Source organism: Alligator mississippiensis, chromosome 13 (genome assembly GCF_030867095.1).
Source record: "Alligator mississippiensis isolate rAllMis1 chromosome 13, rAllMis1, whole genome shotgun sequence".
In the NCBI taxonomy this organism is placed as follows: Eukaryota; Metazoa; Chordata; order Crocodylia; family Alligatoridae; genus Alligator; species Alligator mississippiensis.
Window position 1 is genome coordinate 38,039,180 of NC_081836.1, and position 16,553 is coordinate 38,055,732.

The window sequence follows — 16,553 nt, forward strand, 5'->3', positions numbered from 1 at the left end:
ACAGGACCCACTTGACCAGGGCCAGGGGGAGGTTGACCAGGAGGTCCCAGGACTTTATGGGACCACAGATGGGGTGACGAAAAACAAAAAGGTGGGGGTTGAAATTCAAACAGACCCTCAAGAGGTTCTGGAGGTGGAGGGGCTGCAGTCTGGTGCACTTGAGGGTCATGTGCGCCAGGGTCTCCCTCTGCCCACAGAAGGGGCAGGAGACCAGGGTGTCCATGAAGTTCATGACATACACACCTGTGGCAATGGCTACATGGAGGAGCCACCAGCTGAGGTCCCAAGTGGCTTGTGGGATGAGGTTGGAGTACAGACTCAGCCACTGGGGTGCCCCAGCCATGCCCTTGGCCGAGCAGGTCCCGCCACTTTGTGTCTGGGCAAGACGCAAGGGTGGCATAATGAACAGTGTGGCACATGAGTGTGTAGAGGTAGCAGCGATGGCCAGTGGAAAAGCAGACCAGTCTGGTGCCCTCCAGCTGGCTGAGGTGGTGGAGCGGGGAGTGCCGTGAGGCCAGGTGAGGTGCCGGCCCCACAACAAACTCCAGTGGGCTGGAGGACACATGGGAGTGGAGACCACCACTGCGCAGGGCCTGGTCAACAAAGGCAAGGGCTTCAGGAGGTAGGGCAAATTTCACCTCCTGAACCAGATGGCAAGTTGCACATGTCATGGGTAGACCCATGAGCCAGACCAGCGCAGCAGGGTCCACCCACTCCTGGGCAGAGTCAGCTTGCCCCAAGTGGCACAATATGTCCCACACCAAAGTACATGTTCAAGCACATGTGCTGAGGTACAAATCTCCAACACAAATCTATGTCACTTGTACTTGAGCTGCTGCAGGAGCACCTGCCTGCACCCCCAGGGGGTTTTACATGTGCTCCAGGAGTGGTGGGGAGAGCTTTAATTAGTTCAGAGAGTCATTATAATGAAAGTGCCCACAGTGTCTCATGTATCAGCATCCCCACACTTCAAAACAGCAGTGGGGGTGCTCCATCTGAAGCTTGTTGAACAAGCCTTAGTCAAACCGCCCCCACCACCATATTGAAGCATGGGGATGCTGATACACAAGATGTGGAAGCTGGCTGGAGCACACTAATTTACATGTTTAAAACACACCTGTTTAATCTTCCTGCTTCTGTTTATTCCATATCAATTTTATAATTAACAGGACACATCTACACAAAACATTTGCTGTGGAGCTGCCTGTATAGCTGTCTCCATCTAGATGTGTGGCCCTATTAGATTGCAGTACAGGTTTCCCTCGATTTAGGTGTGTTCTTTATATGCGAATTTGCTCTTATGCAATCAGCATAGATGCCCCCCTCCCTCCCCCCCGCATGCAAGCAGGTAAGTCTGTGGGGGGAGGGGAAAGGGCCATGGCCCCACTCACCCCAGCCCCGCCTGCAGCAGCCGGTGCCAGTTGCCTGCAGCCGCTGAGCTGCACTGTGCTCCACCTGTCCCCCCACACCTGGGCTCACCCCTGCTCCTGGGCCGTGCTGTGCCCTGGTGCTGGCAGCTGGTGTCAGTTGCTCCCAGGGCCGCTCCATCATGGGCTGAGGTGACTGCAAACAAGCAGAACCCCAGGTGGCACAGGACATAGCACTCACCCCAGCCCTGGCTGCAGCGGCCCTGAGAGCAGCTGACACCACCTGCCTGCACCAGGGCACAGCGCAGCCCAGGAGCAGAAGTGAGTGGGGACAGGCAGAGCATGGTGCAGCCCAGCAGCTGCAGGCAGCAGGTGCCGGCCACTCCTAGGACCACTGCAGTCAAGGCTGGGGTGAGTGCCTCTCTGTTCCTTCTGCTTTGCTGCCTTGTGCAGCCCCAGGAGTGGCACCCCTCCCCCCACCTCTTCCCTAGTCCAGCCTCACTCCCTCCCTCACTGCCATGGGAACCTATCCCTATTTGTTACATTGTAAAGTGGGTTCACTTTATGCACCATTCTCTAGGAATGCATGTACAACATAAAAATCGAGGGAAAACTGTAAACTATTATACACTGCCATAGGTTCATACTTCTAAATACAAGTACTGTCCTGGAGCAGTGTTATTTACTGCACAGCAAAGCACATGCTGACAAGACTGTCCGGGACATGTGGGTTCTTCAGTGCTGGGACTGCCTGCCAGCTATTCTGGCACTGCAGCACCCTCCTGCACTAGCTAGTCCCTCTGCCACACACTGAGCCAGGTTGGAGCAGCCCTAGGCTGACAGCCCACCCTAGGCCCCTGGTAGCTAGGGCTGCCTCAACCTGCATCATAGTGCTGAGGTCCCAGTTGCAGGTGCAAACAGTGCACCAAAAGCAATGAAGTCTGGCATGATATGCACCGGAGTTTATTGTTCTGTGCTAGTAGCATGTGCACTCACAGAGGACTTCACTATGCATAACATACAAGAGAAAATCATGTTTAAGCTGAGAAATCCAGCACTTAAATATATGCAACATAGTTAATAAGTACAAACTCTGAGCACAGAAGCTGTGCTCCAGCTATCTGCAATAAAGAACAAAATATGCACTTTTCCAACCAAGAAAACCTAATGTTATTTAAAATAAAAATAACAGCCTAGCAAGAATAAGGGCTAATATAATGAATATAACATTTCATAGCTTAATTATGAGTACTGAAAAGTTAATGTGGCATAAACAGCTACTGTACATTTATTTTTGGACTACGCATTTGTGTCACCTCATCTACACTTAAAAGGTCTTTCCCTTATTCATATAGCTTTTCAGTAGTTTGCATAATGCAGATACTAATAGCAGAAAAAAGCTACTGAAAGTAGCAATATGACTTCATTGTAATTGATAGAAATGGAGCAGTGAATAAAGAATCCACCCAATATCCTTCTTGAACTAAAAGATGCTGTGCTCAAGAACTCCCAATAATATTTGTGTAATTTGGCTAATCCCCTCCCCCCACCACTAAATACCAAATTTTATTTCAAAATTATTATTAGAGGCCCACCTAGGCATCACAACATTAGGCCAACATTTCCTGTTAATATAGTTTTCAGTACCAATAACTGTAACAGTGATTTTTCACACTCTAACACACCTCTTATTTTAATCTCTGTACAGCACTGATAGAAATACCAAGCCTTTACAGCATTGCCATTTGTCCAGATTTGTGGTAGTATGACAGCAACTATTTCTACATTATTGATTTTGCTTGTTTCTATATTTTCCTCTCATTGACCGAATGAGGTTTTGCCAAGCCATGTTTATTTGGGCTGTGCGAAGCTTTGGTAGCCAATTTGGTTCAGAGGAAAGGCTTGAAGATGCTGGACACAGCTGCCTCCGGCTGGTAAGTCTGTTGTGGTAGGTGGAGGTGGGAGGGAAAAGCTTTGCAGGGGGGCAGATCAACATCCCCACAGTGAGGGAGGGATTGAGGCTGAGGCTGGGAGAAGCTGCCCAGTGGGTGCAGGGGGGCACAGGACTTGGGGAAGGGGGCTCCCACCATTGTGCGCTGCCACGTGCCCCTGGTCCAGGATGGCATGGGAGCAGCCGTTTGCCCCAATCTGTGCGGGGTGGGCTGGGCTGGGCTGCATTTTGGGAGGCTATCCCCAGCCGCCTGCCACTGGGCTGTGCTCTGCAGGGCAGGTGGAGCCCGGGCTGCACTCTCGGCAGCTAGCCCCAGCCACAGCCTGGAGCTCAGCCCTGGCTCCGTCCACCCCGCAGAATACAGTGAATTGGGGGCTGTAGGGAGGCTGCAGCCACCCTAAAATTCCCCATAGCCGCTGCTGCTGGTCCCGCTCCAATCTGGGTGTACGCACCAGCCCTCAGGCCCTGCCACTGCTTGCCCAGCTGGGGCAAAGCTGCGGCTTGTCAGGGAGATGTGGGGAGGCTGGGTGAGTGGTGGGATGAAATAGCCCCCACTCCCAGCGCCTTCCACTGCCCTTCCGGAGCAAAGCCTGATCCAGCCCACCCCATGGGACACATGCCCGCTCCCATGCCATCCTGGACTGGTGGCATGCGGCAGCACGCAGTGGCAGGAGCCCCCCTCCCCGAGTCCCATGCCCCCACACCATGGCTAAGCAGCTTGTCCCAGCCCCAACCCCAATCCCTCCCCTGCTGTAGGGGTGTTGATCTGCCCCCCCATACTCCTTCCTTTCCCCCTCTGCCCATCATAACAGACTAACTAGCTGGAGGCAGCAGTGTCCAGCATCCTCAATGACTGCTGCCTGTTTAGTCTATGGCTGAATCTCCAAATCAGCGCCAAATCTTTGAGTCCAAATTGAATCAGGACAGTGATTCAAATCACCTAATCAAATCGCTGTCCCTCCGAATTGGCCAACTCTGAATCTGAATCGAATACTGGTCACTTCTCACAGACCTAATGTTTATGCTTATTTAAATTAATACAAATGACAGGATAAATAAAATGGTTTACATTTTCATGTGGTAGTAAACTGAAACAGATCCTCCTTTGTACCCAAGCAGTCTTCTCCATATTTTCCAAACTTTTTATGAATAATAAAGATCTTAATGCTTCTAGTTAAATAGTAAATCCATCTCCAAAAAAAAAAAAAAAAAAAAAAACAACTCCCTATGAAGTAAAAAAAAAAAATATATATTTTTCAGCTGGGGAAAAATGAGGCACTGAATACATTAGGAATAGTTCCAGAGAGGCTGAGTAGCCAGATGCTCCGTCTGAAATCATCAGCATGTGGTCAGCACTCCTGGATATCAGGCCCTAAGGGAACATCCAGACAAGCATACACATGCCTCTTGCAGCATCTCAAACCTGTCTGGGACACTGCAAGAGGCACACTGAGAATGAAAAAATGTTCCCCACACCCCATATTTGCAGCACAGGTTCAAATTTTGATATCTGTATTTCCAGGTATCAAATAAAAACACCCCAGAGAAAAGCAGAGCAGGGCACAGTTCCCCACCATACCCTGAGGCAAGCTGGGGCTCAGATCTGCAGAGACGCTCTGGCATCTGGTCCCTCTACGGTGGCCCCTGCTGCCCTAGCATGCTGCATTCATGTGCAGGGCAAGCAGGAGCTGAGCAAGACTGTGACCCAGAGGACCCATGCCTCTCCCTTCCCATTGCAGCAGCAGTGGCCATGGGTTGTTCAGGGCCCACTGCAGCCAGAGCCTCCCCACGGTGAGGCATGACATGGCCCAGACCGCCTCAGAGCTGGCACTGCCTGTGCCGCTTGTTGTGGGTCCAGCCCAGTGCGTCACAGTGCACCTTCAGGCAGCCCTGGGCTGCTTGGACTGTCACCTGGGGCCGCGTGTCATGCCGGGCTGTGTTCTGTCTCCATGGAACCGGTCCAGCCCAACGGTATGTGGGGCTCAGGACTCAGTCCAGCACGACACGCTGTACCTGTGAGTGGGGCTGGGCCCTAGGTGACAGCCCAAGTGGGCCGGGGCTGCCTAAAGGTGCACAGCCCTGTGCCATGCCACACCAAGCCGGACCCGCAATAAGTGGCACATGTGGTGCCAGCTCTAAGGTGGCCAGGGGCGTGCCGTGCCACAGGAGGGATCTGACAGCAGCAGGCCCTGAGTGCCCCACAGCCACTGCTGCTGCAGGCTTGAGCACTGGGAACCCAGCTGGAGGGCAGAAGAAGTGGCTGACCCCTTGGCCCCAAATGACCAAGAGGACACTCTTTGACAGTTCAAAGTGGGACACTGCAAGGAACACATCTTCTAGACAATAGCGGCCCAGATGGCAGAGCCGGGGCACCCCATCCGGGTCTGGCAGGCATGCAGCCATAGGGCTGCAGGTCCAAGGGGAGTGCATGCTGTCACAGGTGGCAGCAGGGCACAGCCAGGCAGCAGCCCCCACTGCCATACTGCTGCAGTGGGTAGAGGGTGGAGGGGCCACTCTAAGTTAGGGCTGCTTCAGCAGTCCAGCTGGCACAAGGGGCTAGTGTCCCCAGATACCAGTTGGCTGGGCCTTGGAAGCTCCCTGAGCTGTTCATCAGGGCAGGTTTTTATACTGCTGGGTCCAGCACCTGTACTGGGCCCAGCCTCTAGCTTCCCCAGGCTGCAGATCCGGGAGGAGCTGGGGCAGGGTTTTTTGCAGTGGCAAAACTTGCCCCACACCAAACGGCACATCCAGGCATCTGTGCTGAGGCAAAAATCATCAGCACAAATTTGTGCCACTCCTATTTGAGGTGCTGCAAACGCACGTGCCTGCATGTGTGGATACGCCCTAAGTGTCTAGTCAAGCACATAGCCAAAAACACCCAGACTTGAAATCCCCTGTTGAAAATATGAACCTAAAGAATTTATCCAATACAAAATGGAATAGCATGGTAGAATCAGAATCAACAACATTTCAACCATTAGAATACAAGCTGCTTTACCATGTCCAGTACCTCTGACAAAGTGTTATTATACTTAAATTAGATTCTCACCCATGATAGTAATGAAGCAAGTGCCAGTACTGTTCAGACTGAATCACTATGATCAAGTCACTCACATCATTATGATCAAATTACAAGTAAAACTTCATGAGTTTTTTTTATAATGCTGGTACAATATTATTAGGCCAGAAGAATTCCTAGTACTAGTTACATCCCAAATTGAATTTTCAGCTGGTAAAATATTACGGATGAAGCTGCACTAAAGCCACCAACGCATGAATTAATCGTTTAGATGGCTGGTTTATTTTACACCATTATGAAATGAGTATTCAATGAATATTCATTTATTTGTATTATGTATACATGGCCAAGGAAGATGTGATCTCTTGTGTAGAAATGTTGCAAAGTTTGCATCCACTGCACCAGAGTTGTAGTTGTTAATGGGACATTTGTATATGGAACATTTGTATTAAGCAGATGGCCTTGCACAGGCCTAGCATCAAAGAACCAAAAACTTCAGCAGGGTTGAAAATGGAGGCTTTCACTTGGCACAAGGGAAAAAAAGTACTAACACTTTTTCCAGGGACATTTCAAAGTGCACCTGGATGGCTCTCCCAGGACTGCAACACTGAAAAAAATGGCAGAAATGTTGCAGTGCATTTAACTACTCACTAAACCCCGATTAAAAGGGTGATGTGTACACACACCAATTCCAGGATATTTCTGTCCAGGCAAACCCAGGAGCAAATGCAACATCTGTTGTACAATAAAGTGCCAGATTTCTTTCTGAGTGGACATAATAAATTGTCTTATCAAGCAATACATGCAACCCAAATATTAACTTTCCTTTATCATGGAAAAGGCTCCCAAATCTCTACCCTTCCACCTTTCTCAAGCTTTTTATTTTATTTATTTATTTATTTTTGCAGATAGGCAGCCTTGACCAAGGTGGATTAAAATAGAAATCTAGCTCATTTCACCAAGCAGAGTAGTAAAAAAGATTAACAAAAATAACTGTTTAAGGATGTTGCAGCTGCATGAACACAGATGGACGCCTTAATGGAATTGCAGTGCTTCAGGGGGAAAGAGTGAGATTAGGGAAATAATTCTGAATTTCGATCAAATTCAAATTATTTTTTTTAATTGTTATTATGTAGCAAAATTGTGCTCCTCTTGTTCTGAGAGATAACACTGTCCCATGGCTGTGTCCATGTCTGCCCATTCCTAGGGCTGGCTTATGCTCTCAGCAAAGAACTTGATTATTCAGCTCAATGGTAAATAGACTTTAAGAATTAGGACCACAGTTGAAATTCAAGCAGGGATTATAAAAACTATTTAAGAGAGACAATGATGAAATGTCCTGCAACTGAATCAAGTGTACACACACACACACACACACATCAGTTTCCAATAAGTCTCAGTCCTATTTTAATAAACCTGGTTGCTAGTCAATACTGGAATAAAAAAGATCCACCTATTCTTTAGCTTTGCCAAGTAATGCAGCATGCCCTAAATTTACATATGTTAAATTTTCTGGCTTTGGAAATTTTAAAACACAAATATAATCCTTACAAGTTTAATTATATTTCTAAATCTATTTATGAAACAATATAATTAAACTGTATTCTAATACATCCAATTACAGAGCATAAGTCACTGTATATTTTAAGTGTATTAAAATAGCAGCATTTTGACAGTCTGATTCAGTAGACCAGGGAAAATTTTATTTTCCATTTAAAATAGTTAGAAAGCAGGGACACATCCAACATTTTTGTAAAGCAAGCTTTTTTATTAGGTCAAACCTTGAAAATCCAACTTATTCCTTACACTACAGTTGAATTTTGCATCTAAATGGTTGTGTCCAGATGCGCATGGACATTTGGTTCCCCAGGGACAACTAGCAGTGGCGCACCTTGTGCTGCTGCTAGCTGTCTCCAGGGAATACCTGTCCCATGCATGCACTGGTGCTCCCCAAGTTACCCCAGGTGGGGTAAAGGAGGCTGGGGCCAGCACTGGTTTTGGGAGCCTCCCAGGGATGCAGCAGCAGCAGCAATCCTGCTGCATGGAGTCCGAATGGCAACTGACTGCAGCTCAAGCCAGCCAAGCTCCGGCTTTGTGTGGCGCACACTGCCACCGACTGCGCTGCTCCACTTTTTTCCCCCCATGGGCTTTTTGACCTAAAGTGCAGAGAACAGCTGAACATGTGGTGCCACAGACATGTCTGTAGCACCACATACCACACAGATGCACTCATTTGGATGCGGCCAGTAAGGTCAAATACAATCATGGAGGTGAACATTGCACTATTTTTTTTATTTAAAAAAAAAAAAAAATTGTGCTTAGCTCCTCTGACATTAGCCTAAATGATCTAAATAAAATTCTTAGAGTGGTTTTTGTGCTCTTACCTGCTTTTCTTACAAGGTGCTGCTTTTTGTCACCCTTACTCATCAGGGGATCAAGGGAAGGGTAGTTAGCCTGAAGTCAGGCAAAAAGCAAGACAGGATAGCTAAGGTGTTACTCTGCCCTATCTTCAGGGTGTCAAAAGTATGCAAAAAGTTTTACTACATAACTGAACCAATGATCTTACATTGTATTTCAAGTCAGAAGCTTTTACTAAATTCATTGAGAGACAATTGAGTCAACTAGAGATCTGGGTGAAAACCAACTAACTGGACAGTGGGTCTACCCTTGATGAAGGGTATCTGAAGTTTCCACCTGAACCTGGGAAAAAAAAAAAAAAGCACCACCAAAGTCTGTAAAGTATTTGCACCCCTTCTGTGAATCATAGAAATCTTGTTGGGAGCACAAATGAAAGATTCCAGCAAATCCTCTGAACCAAAATGGACACAGTACCTGAATGCTCTTCTTCACCTCATCTTGGAAGCATTGCTCCATGATAAGACTAATTGCAGTAGTGTCCAGAAGACTTCATTATTATCAAGGTGCTTTACAAACATATAAAATGTGGTTCCCTTCCCTAAAGAGCTTGCAGTCTAGAAAAAACTAGTGGCATACTAAAATTGAGCAGAGAGCAGGAGACAATTAGCATATGCAACATATTAATGTGCTTTTGCTTTCTTGCTTCGTAATATTTGTTTGTGTAGTTCTTATCAACAGCTTTAAAAATATCGACTCCTTCATCTGCTCTTCTTCTGTTATTAGTTAAGCCAGTTCTTACAGGTGGTGGAGAAGACCTGGACACTTGAATATAAGATTTTAAAAAGAAAGATGCTTAAAAAGCACAAATAAAGTACTCCACATGTCCAAGAGACCATAAACAAAGGCATGAAGCTACTTGTGCCAGGAAGTGATAGAAACTGAGATGATGCTTTTATCAGCAGAACCAAGCAAAAGTCTAGTGGGTAAACTTGCATGAAGAGAGGCGTCACATAGAGAAACGTTGAAAAGTAAAGTAAAGCAATCATCATACAATGCTATGGCTAACGCATAATGTGGCTGCACATTTGCTGCTGGGGCTCAAGAAATTTATGCTGACATACACCTTTATACCCTGAGGCACCCGTCTTTAGACTCAAGGCAGCTGTTGGAAAATGCCAGCTCTTGGTTTTCACTCTATTGTTTTTCTTAAGTAAATGGGGGAAAAAAAAAAAAAAAAAAAAACAGTAATTATTCTGTGGCTAAAAACTGAGAAGAGTACAACAAGGCAGACAGTTTTTAATACAATGAATTCCTATTGGAAATTTTTGGGCTCATCTTGTGAATCATGTTTGCATTTTTCTTGCTTATTAATATAGAACAGTGATGAAGATAGCACACAACTATGGGTATCTGTCTCTCATCTCCAGTTCAAGTTGAAAATTTTGATCATCATCATCTGCATGAGTATTAGTGCCAGAGGTACTTTGGAGCGTGGGTAATTCTTCAGCGACCTCCCCCTCATCTATTGAACCTATAGAGGAAAGCTGTGGACTGATCAGATCTTCCTGAACCTGTTCACTTCCAGGGACTGTCTGTTGATCATGTTTGCATGATTCACAAGATAAGCCCAAAGATTAACATTGTGTGGTACCCCCTGAACATTCTTGATAGGATCTAAAGGAACCCTGGAGTGTGGTGGCTTCTCAGTTGAGAATCTCTAGTCTAGGTATACAGAATGAATTCTGCACCTTCTATCTCTGTCCATAGTTCCAGTTGTACAGCTGAAAATATAGTTACCAAAGAATTCAGCTTTCATAAGCAAAAACTAATTATGCAGTATCTTGACCTAGTTCAAGAATTTAAATTGGAAAACATTTTGTGCTATAGCTAAACAGATGAGGTGATCAATAATGCATCTTGCTAATTCTTGTTTCCAAATAGCTTCTCAGATAAAAGTACAGAATAAAGAATATTTAAGAGAGATGCCTCTTGCTGAAGAATGGGAGACATAGATTGTCAAAAAAATGCTGCCTATATTAAGTAAGTTTAAACAAACAAATCACTGGATAATAAAGTAACTTAAGATGTTGTTATGCAAGTGACATGCTGAATTCTACTTTTTTTAAAAAGCTGGATAGTAAAGGTTTAAGTTAACCAGTCTTTTATTGCATTTGACTTTATATAGATAATTCAATGAAGTATCATTAATGCTGCCATCTACAGAGCATTTTCCCACAAAATGACAAATTAAAGGGAACAGGATTGAAACTTTAAGATGATTTGTCCTAGCCTGACAATAGTTCATACAGTTGGAAGTTGAATACATGACTCCCACTCAGTTAATAGCAGTTCAAAAGACAGACCCAAATGGTACATGGTATGTTGCTTTGTTTTCTTAGAAAGTAGAAAAAAAAAAAAAAATAAAAAAATCAGTTTTGGCATAATGAGCCTGACTTCCAGGGTCTTCAGTGAGTCATGTCCACTTATGCTGGAGCTAATGGATTTCGTGAACTGCTGGGGAAGTTATAATAAGAACTTCACTGTGTTGAGGTTTTAGATTCATAGAGTACTTTTTCCCCTCACGTAGCCTTATGTAGAAATTCCACCTGCATATATTCTGACATGATCCACAACAGTGCTTGGTAGCCTACATCAAAAAATACAGGCAATATGCAAGTAAAGAATCTCAGCTGAGAATGTAATCAGTTGTTTCAATGTAAGAGAGCAGCCGAGGTATAGTATAGTCCTGCGACAGTATAATGTACTGAAGTCCAGTGCAAAATTACATCAGTCTAAATACATGTCCACAATAGGCATTCGCTCAAGATAAACATGTTGTTATGTGATCTTCTGCTATCTAGTGGTGAGGTAAAGTCATAGAAGTTATGCTGGAAAAGCTGTTTTTCTATGCACTCATGATTTACATCCACATCTTATTCTTCAGCAATCCCTCCAGTCCAGGATGATTGCATTCCATGAATGTCTTATCTGTGGTTTTATCAGCCATCTTTGAACACAATCTGGGATTAACAGATTCTGTTGCATATGTTTCCACGTGGGGTGAGTGGCTCCAGATTCGTGATTCGATCTGTGACACACTGCTTCTGCCACTCCCTCTTTTCCACCTCCTGCTGTCATCATAAGATTTCAGAGTATTGAGATCCTTGCAGCAGACTCTTCCTCCATTTGGGGGGATCCTGGGTGATAGTCATCCACATACAAAACCAGTAATAATGCATTACATGTTCAGGTCCTAAACCAATAAAACTTTGTCTGCATCAAAAATAAATTAAAAAAAATATCCATTCCTTCATTCTTCTCCTTGAAACGAATTTCAGATAAATACATAACATTTCATATCACTGTACCCGTCTGAAGTATTTTAATTAAAATTTTGCTATGTTATGGTTCTTACAATTTTTAAGAGACAGAAAACCAATATCTACAAAAAAAATTAAGATGAGTGGTGCATAATCAAATTCATGATCAAAATTAAAGTGTACAAAGGAACAAAATTAAAAAGAACATGATTCCTGCAGCAACTGATTAGTATTTTTTTTATGGGAGAAACTGGAGAAAATAAGATATGCAACTGAAGTTGCATATTGTAACAGGAGCCAGCCCTGTTACCAGGGGTGTGGAGGATCTGGAAGGGTCCCACACCCTGGAAGCATTCCCCACACCCACCGCAGACCTGCGGGGGTCACCAGAGGCTGAGGATCCAGGTCCGGGAAGGCAGCAAGCCTCCCAAGTGAGGGAGCTAACCCAGCTGTGGGGAAGGAAGAAGAGCCAGCCTACGGGAACCAGCAGGAGGGAGGAAATAAAAGGAGGCTAAAAGCAACCTCAGGATGGCAGAGAGAGAGAGAGAGAGAGAGAGAGAGAGAGAGAGAGAGAGAGAGAGAGAGAGAGAGAGAGAGAGAGAGAGAGAGAGAGAGAGAGAGAGAGAGAGAGAGCTACCCTGAGCCTGGGGGAAGTCTAGGTCAAGCAGCTGCCAGGAGGGGCTGTGAGCAAGGCTTCTCCTTTGTTTCTTTATTTGTCCATTTTGTTTGCACAGAGTTCTCTTCAAAGCCTCTGAAAGATAAGAGGCCTGGGAAAGCCTAGCAGGCCAGAGACTTGGAGCCAGCAAAAAAGCTAAGTGGCAATTTATTTGTTGAACTTTGTTTGTTTTGCATTGCTTGCAACCCCAGGGTGGCCTTGTGGTGCTACAGACTAACTCAGCTGCAGCAGAGGCAAGGACCCCGAACAGCAGGTCCTTAGCTAAAGCCAGCAGCAAAAGTCCAAGTGGTTGGCTCAGGGTGCCTGACCAACCATGCCTAGCTTTGCTCTGCCTGAAAGCTACCTGCAACTGCAACACATAGAAAGTTTTAGATGTGTATACAGCTTGTTTCCTTTAATACAGATTAGTCTCACTATGGAAGATATGGCTGTAGTGACAAAAATGCCACTTTATTCTGTGGTTCAGTCAGTTCTTATTTAAACACTATAGGTTTCATTGTACAAAGCTATGTTTCTGCCCCAAATATTTCAGAATACCATATGATATTAAGTAATATGTTCTACCCTTCATGCACAAGGGGAATTCAAATTGAGCATTTAATGTACCTGTCTCCCACTAATGCCAATCTTGGCTAAACCTACATGCCAGTTCAGGTCCACAGATCCAGAAATGCTATATGTTCTGGTTGAGAGAGTTGTTATTGATCCATCTTCACACTCATCCATTATATAAAAGTTAACCAAACATGTGAAGGTGAGTTTTCCTTTAAACATGTGGTTCAGAAAACATTGTAAATGCATTTAGCTTGAATAGCCATACACATGTTAATACCAGGCCAATTAAGAATAAATAAAAAAAACAAGTTTTATTGATCATTTATGTAGAGCTTTAATTCTATCATTGATAGTAACAAACTTTATGAAATTCCACAATGTTGTCAGCTACAGGCTCTGTACTGATTTCAGCAGCCAGTAACGTGCTGGCGGGGAGAGAGGGTACAACAGAAGTGTAGCAACCTAGCAACTGTACCTAGACACATTCTACCTGGTGAATGCAGAGGTAGACTCAAGGGCCATATGCAGATGAGCACGGATGTGCAGCATATGGTGCACAAACCCACCTGTAATGCCACACACCGTACATGTGGGCATTCCCCGCACTGCTACCTTGCAGCGCTGGGGTGGGGGCTTGACCCCAGGAGATCCCAGAGTCAGAAAAACCCACACCAAAAAAAAGCAGGGCAGTGCATGACACCTAAAACCAGAGCCTGGCTGGCCAGAGCCATAGTCTGGCTGCTGGCCAGGCTTCCAGCCATGGCTGCAGCCCCAGGAGGCCCCCAGGACCCCAGGTAAGGCTGCTGGGGCTAGCATAGTTGCTGGCCTCAGCCTCCCCTACCCCATCCAGAGTAACTTTCCACATGCCAGAGTACATCTGGCACAGGCGTTCCTCAGGGACAAATAGCAGCGGCACAAGGCGTTTTCCTGCTACTTGTCCCCAGGGAAGCAAATGTCCGCACTTGTCTAGACACAGGCTGTGCATCCAGACAAGCACATACATGCAGTTTACAGCACCCCAAAGCTGTTCAAGGCACCAGAAACTGAATGCAGCACATGTGCAATCACTCACCACACTGTAAATTTGCAGTTCAAGGCCAAAATTTGATACCAAGAACTCCCAGTATCAGAAAAAAAATGCCCCAAAAAGCAGCAGAGCGCACACTCCAGGAGCATGCGCTGGCAGACATAAAGGCTGAGTCCTCCAGGGAGGTGCTCTGGCTGCTGGCCAGAACATCTCCCCTCCTCTAGTTGTCCTTCAGCTCATCGCCAGGAGCTGGGAGAAGTAGGAAAATGGCCATATCCCTGAAGCAGGACATTTTACCAAACCCCACATGCGGGGGCATGAAAAGCAGCAAAAAGTAGTGGCACAAATGTGTGGCTGCTATTTTTGCCACAGCAAATTCATGCCCCTGCATGTGGGGATGCACTTAAAGGTGCTGGGGGCAACTTGCTGAAAATTAACATTTGACTAGTCTCCAAGCACAAGCTGTTAAGCAATGAGGAAGGACCCATTTCTGCCTTCTTTCAACATATGGCAAGCTTCCAACTACACGAGCTTGCCAGCTCCATGGACTCAATGACACTTATTGTCCCTTTAACAAGTGCAAAAAGCTCAGGAAATGTTCCCTGCACCTGTTCACTCTGTGTGGACAATCACAATGTTATCCTAGTAAGATCTAATGCTTCTGATACCATTTGGTAAGATCCTATGGGCTTCTATAACAGGGGGCCTCTTTGGGGTCTGTCTACTGGTGGCTTCACCCACCTGTTATGGGCCAACTGCCCACCTTCTCGCCTGCCATACCTTGTTGTTAATTAATAGATGTAATTAAGCAGGAGGCTGCCCATTTTCTGCCCCAATGCCAAGGGACATTATCTATGGCACTGTTCCTTCCCTAGACCGCAGCCCAAGCCTTGCAGATGGAACTGACATTGTTTGGTCTAGGCCTTATTATAATTTGGCTCCCTGGTCCTCCCTGAGCTCTCTGCAGCCCTGTCTCGCTCTGTGCCTCACTGGCACCTGGGCTCTCCGCTGCCCTGCAAAGAACTGCGCCCTCTCTGGCGCTGGGGTCGGTTCCCCCAAATGCTGTGCCCTCTCTGGCGCTGGGGTCCCCACGCTACAGTGGGGACCCTATGAGGTCTCCTCCTTCCCCAAACAGCCTCAGCCAAACCACTGGTCTTAAACAGCAAACAAAACACAAGCCCCTGGGCTATAACATAAATTCAAGCCGCCTGGCTAAAACATCATTCCAACCACCCCAGGGGTGCTCTATCCCTCACCAGTATCAGAGGCTGTACCTGCAGTCAGTCCGCTCCCCTTTGCTTGCACTAGGAGAGCTCCTTCTCCCTTGGCTGCTGGCAAGGAACTACCATCCTGGCCTCAGGCCTGGGGTTTATATGTGAGCCAGGCCCTGCCCCTTCTGGTCAGCTGACCACTGGCAGGTGTGGGCCACTAGCTCACTCTGGTTGCCCTGGTAACCAGCAGCTGGGGCTCCCCACTCACTGCTAGGGCTCTTCCCCTAGCAGTTTCCACTCTTTATAGGAGCCGGGCACCCAAGTGCTCTGCGACAGCTTCTCAGCACTTTTTTTCTAAATTCTTTGGTATCAAATCCATTTACAGATATTCTTCTTTCAGTATGTGCTCAACTTTTAAGTTCCAGTAAATTCATAAACATTCAGATTAAAGGCACATGAATGTCTTAAAAAGACATTAATATGGTAAAAAGAACAGAAAAAGTGACCATTATTTGCAGACACTTCTATAGCAATCTATATGTAATAAAACTTGCTAATCCATAGCTCGTTTATAAAGTTAACTGGTCTTCCTACTCTTCTCAGATTCTAATGTAGATCCAGTGTCTGGTGTTACATATTTTTTTAATAAAGCAAAGGACTATTACTCCAAATCATCTGAAACCATGCAACAAACACTCTAATTCTGTAATATCACACTTTTCCAGATTGCCAAATACTGCAGTTAATTCACTAGTTTAAAAAAAAACAAACCAAAAACACACACACAGCCCAGTAAAACGTCCATCTTTTTGGATGCTATTTTGTATACAATAGGCATATAAATTGCCTAAAGATGATTGTATCTGATTTACTACCCTCTGCAGGCTTGCATGTCTTTCTGTAGAATACAACCAATATGTAGAGAAATACTCAGACTAAAGGAAGGCCTTTTAGATCCCTGATTTTCTAGCTCTGGGCTGTCCAACTGGCCACATCTGGCCTACAAGGGGTTAAAGTATGGCTTGTGGGCTCCGGCTTGGCTGCAACTCTCAATGCATTATTGTAACAG

The 16,553-nt window shown here is 45.8% G+C and overlaps 1 long non-coding RNA gene across 1 annotated transcript; it reads right to left on the reverse strand.

Annotated features, from left to right (window-relative positions):
* Nucleotides 1–11,102: 11,102 nt before the first annotated feature.
* LOC132244679 (uncharacterized) lies at nucleotides 11,103–15,709 on the reverse strand. The gene is made up of 2 exons (XR_009456399.1): nucleotides 15,548–15,709; nucleotides 11,103–11,892 (listed from the first exon to the last, which is right to left on the reverse strand). It is a non-coding gene; the product is annotated as an uncharacterized LOC132244679 (long non-coding RNA).
* Between the last annotated feature and the right edge of the window lie 844 nt (nucleotides 15,710–16,553).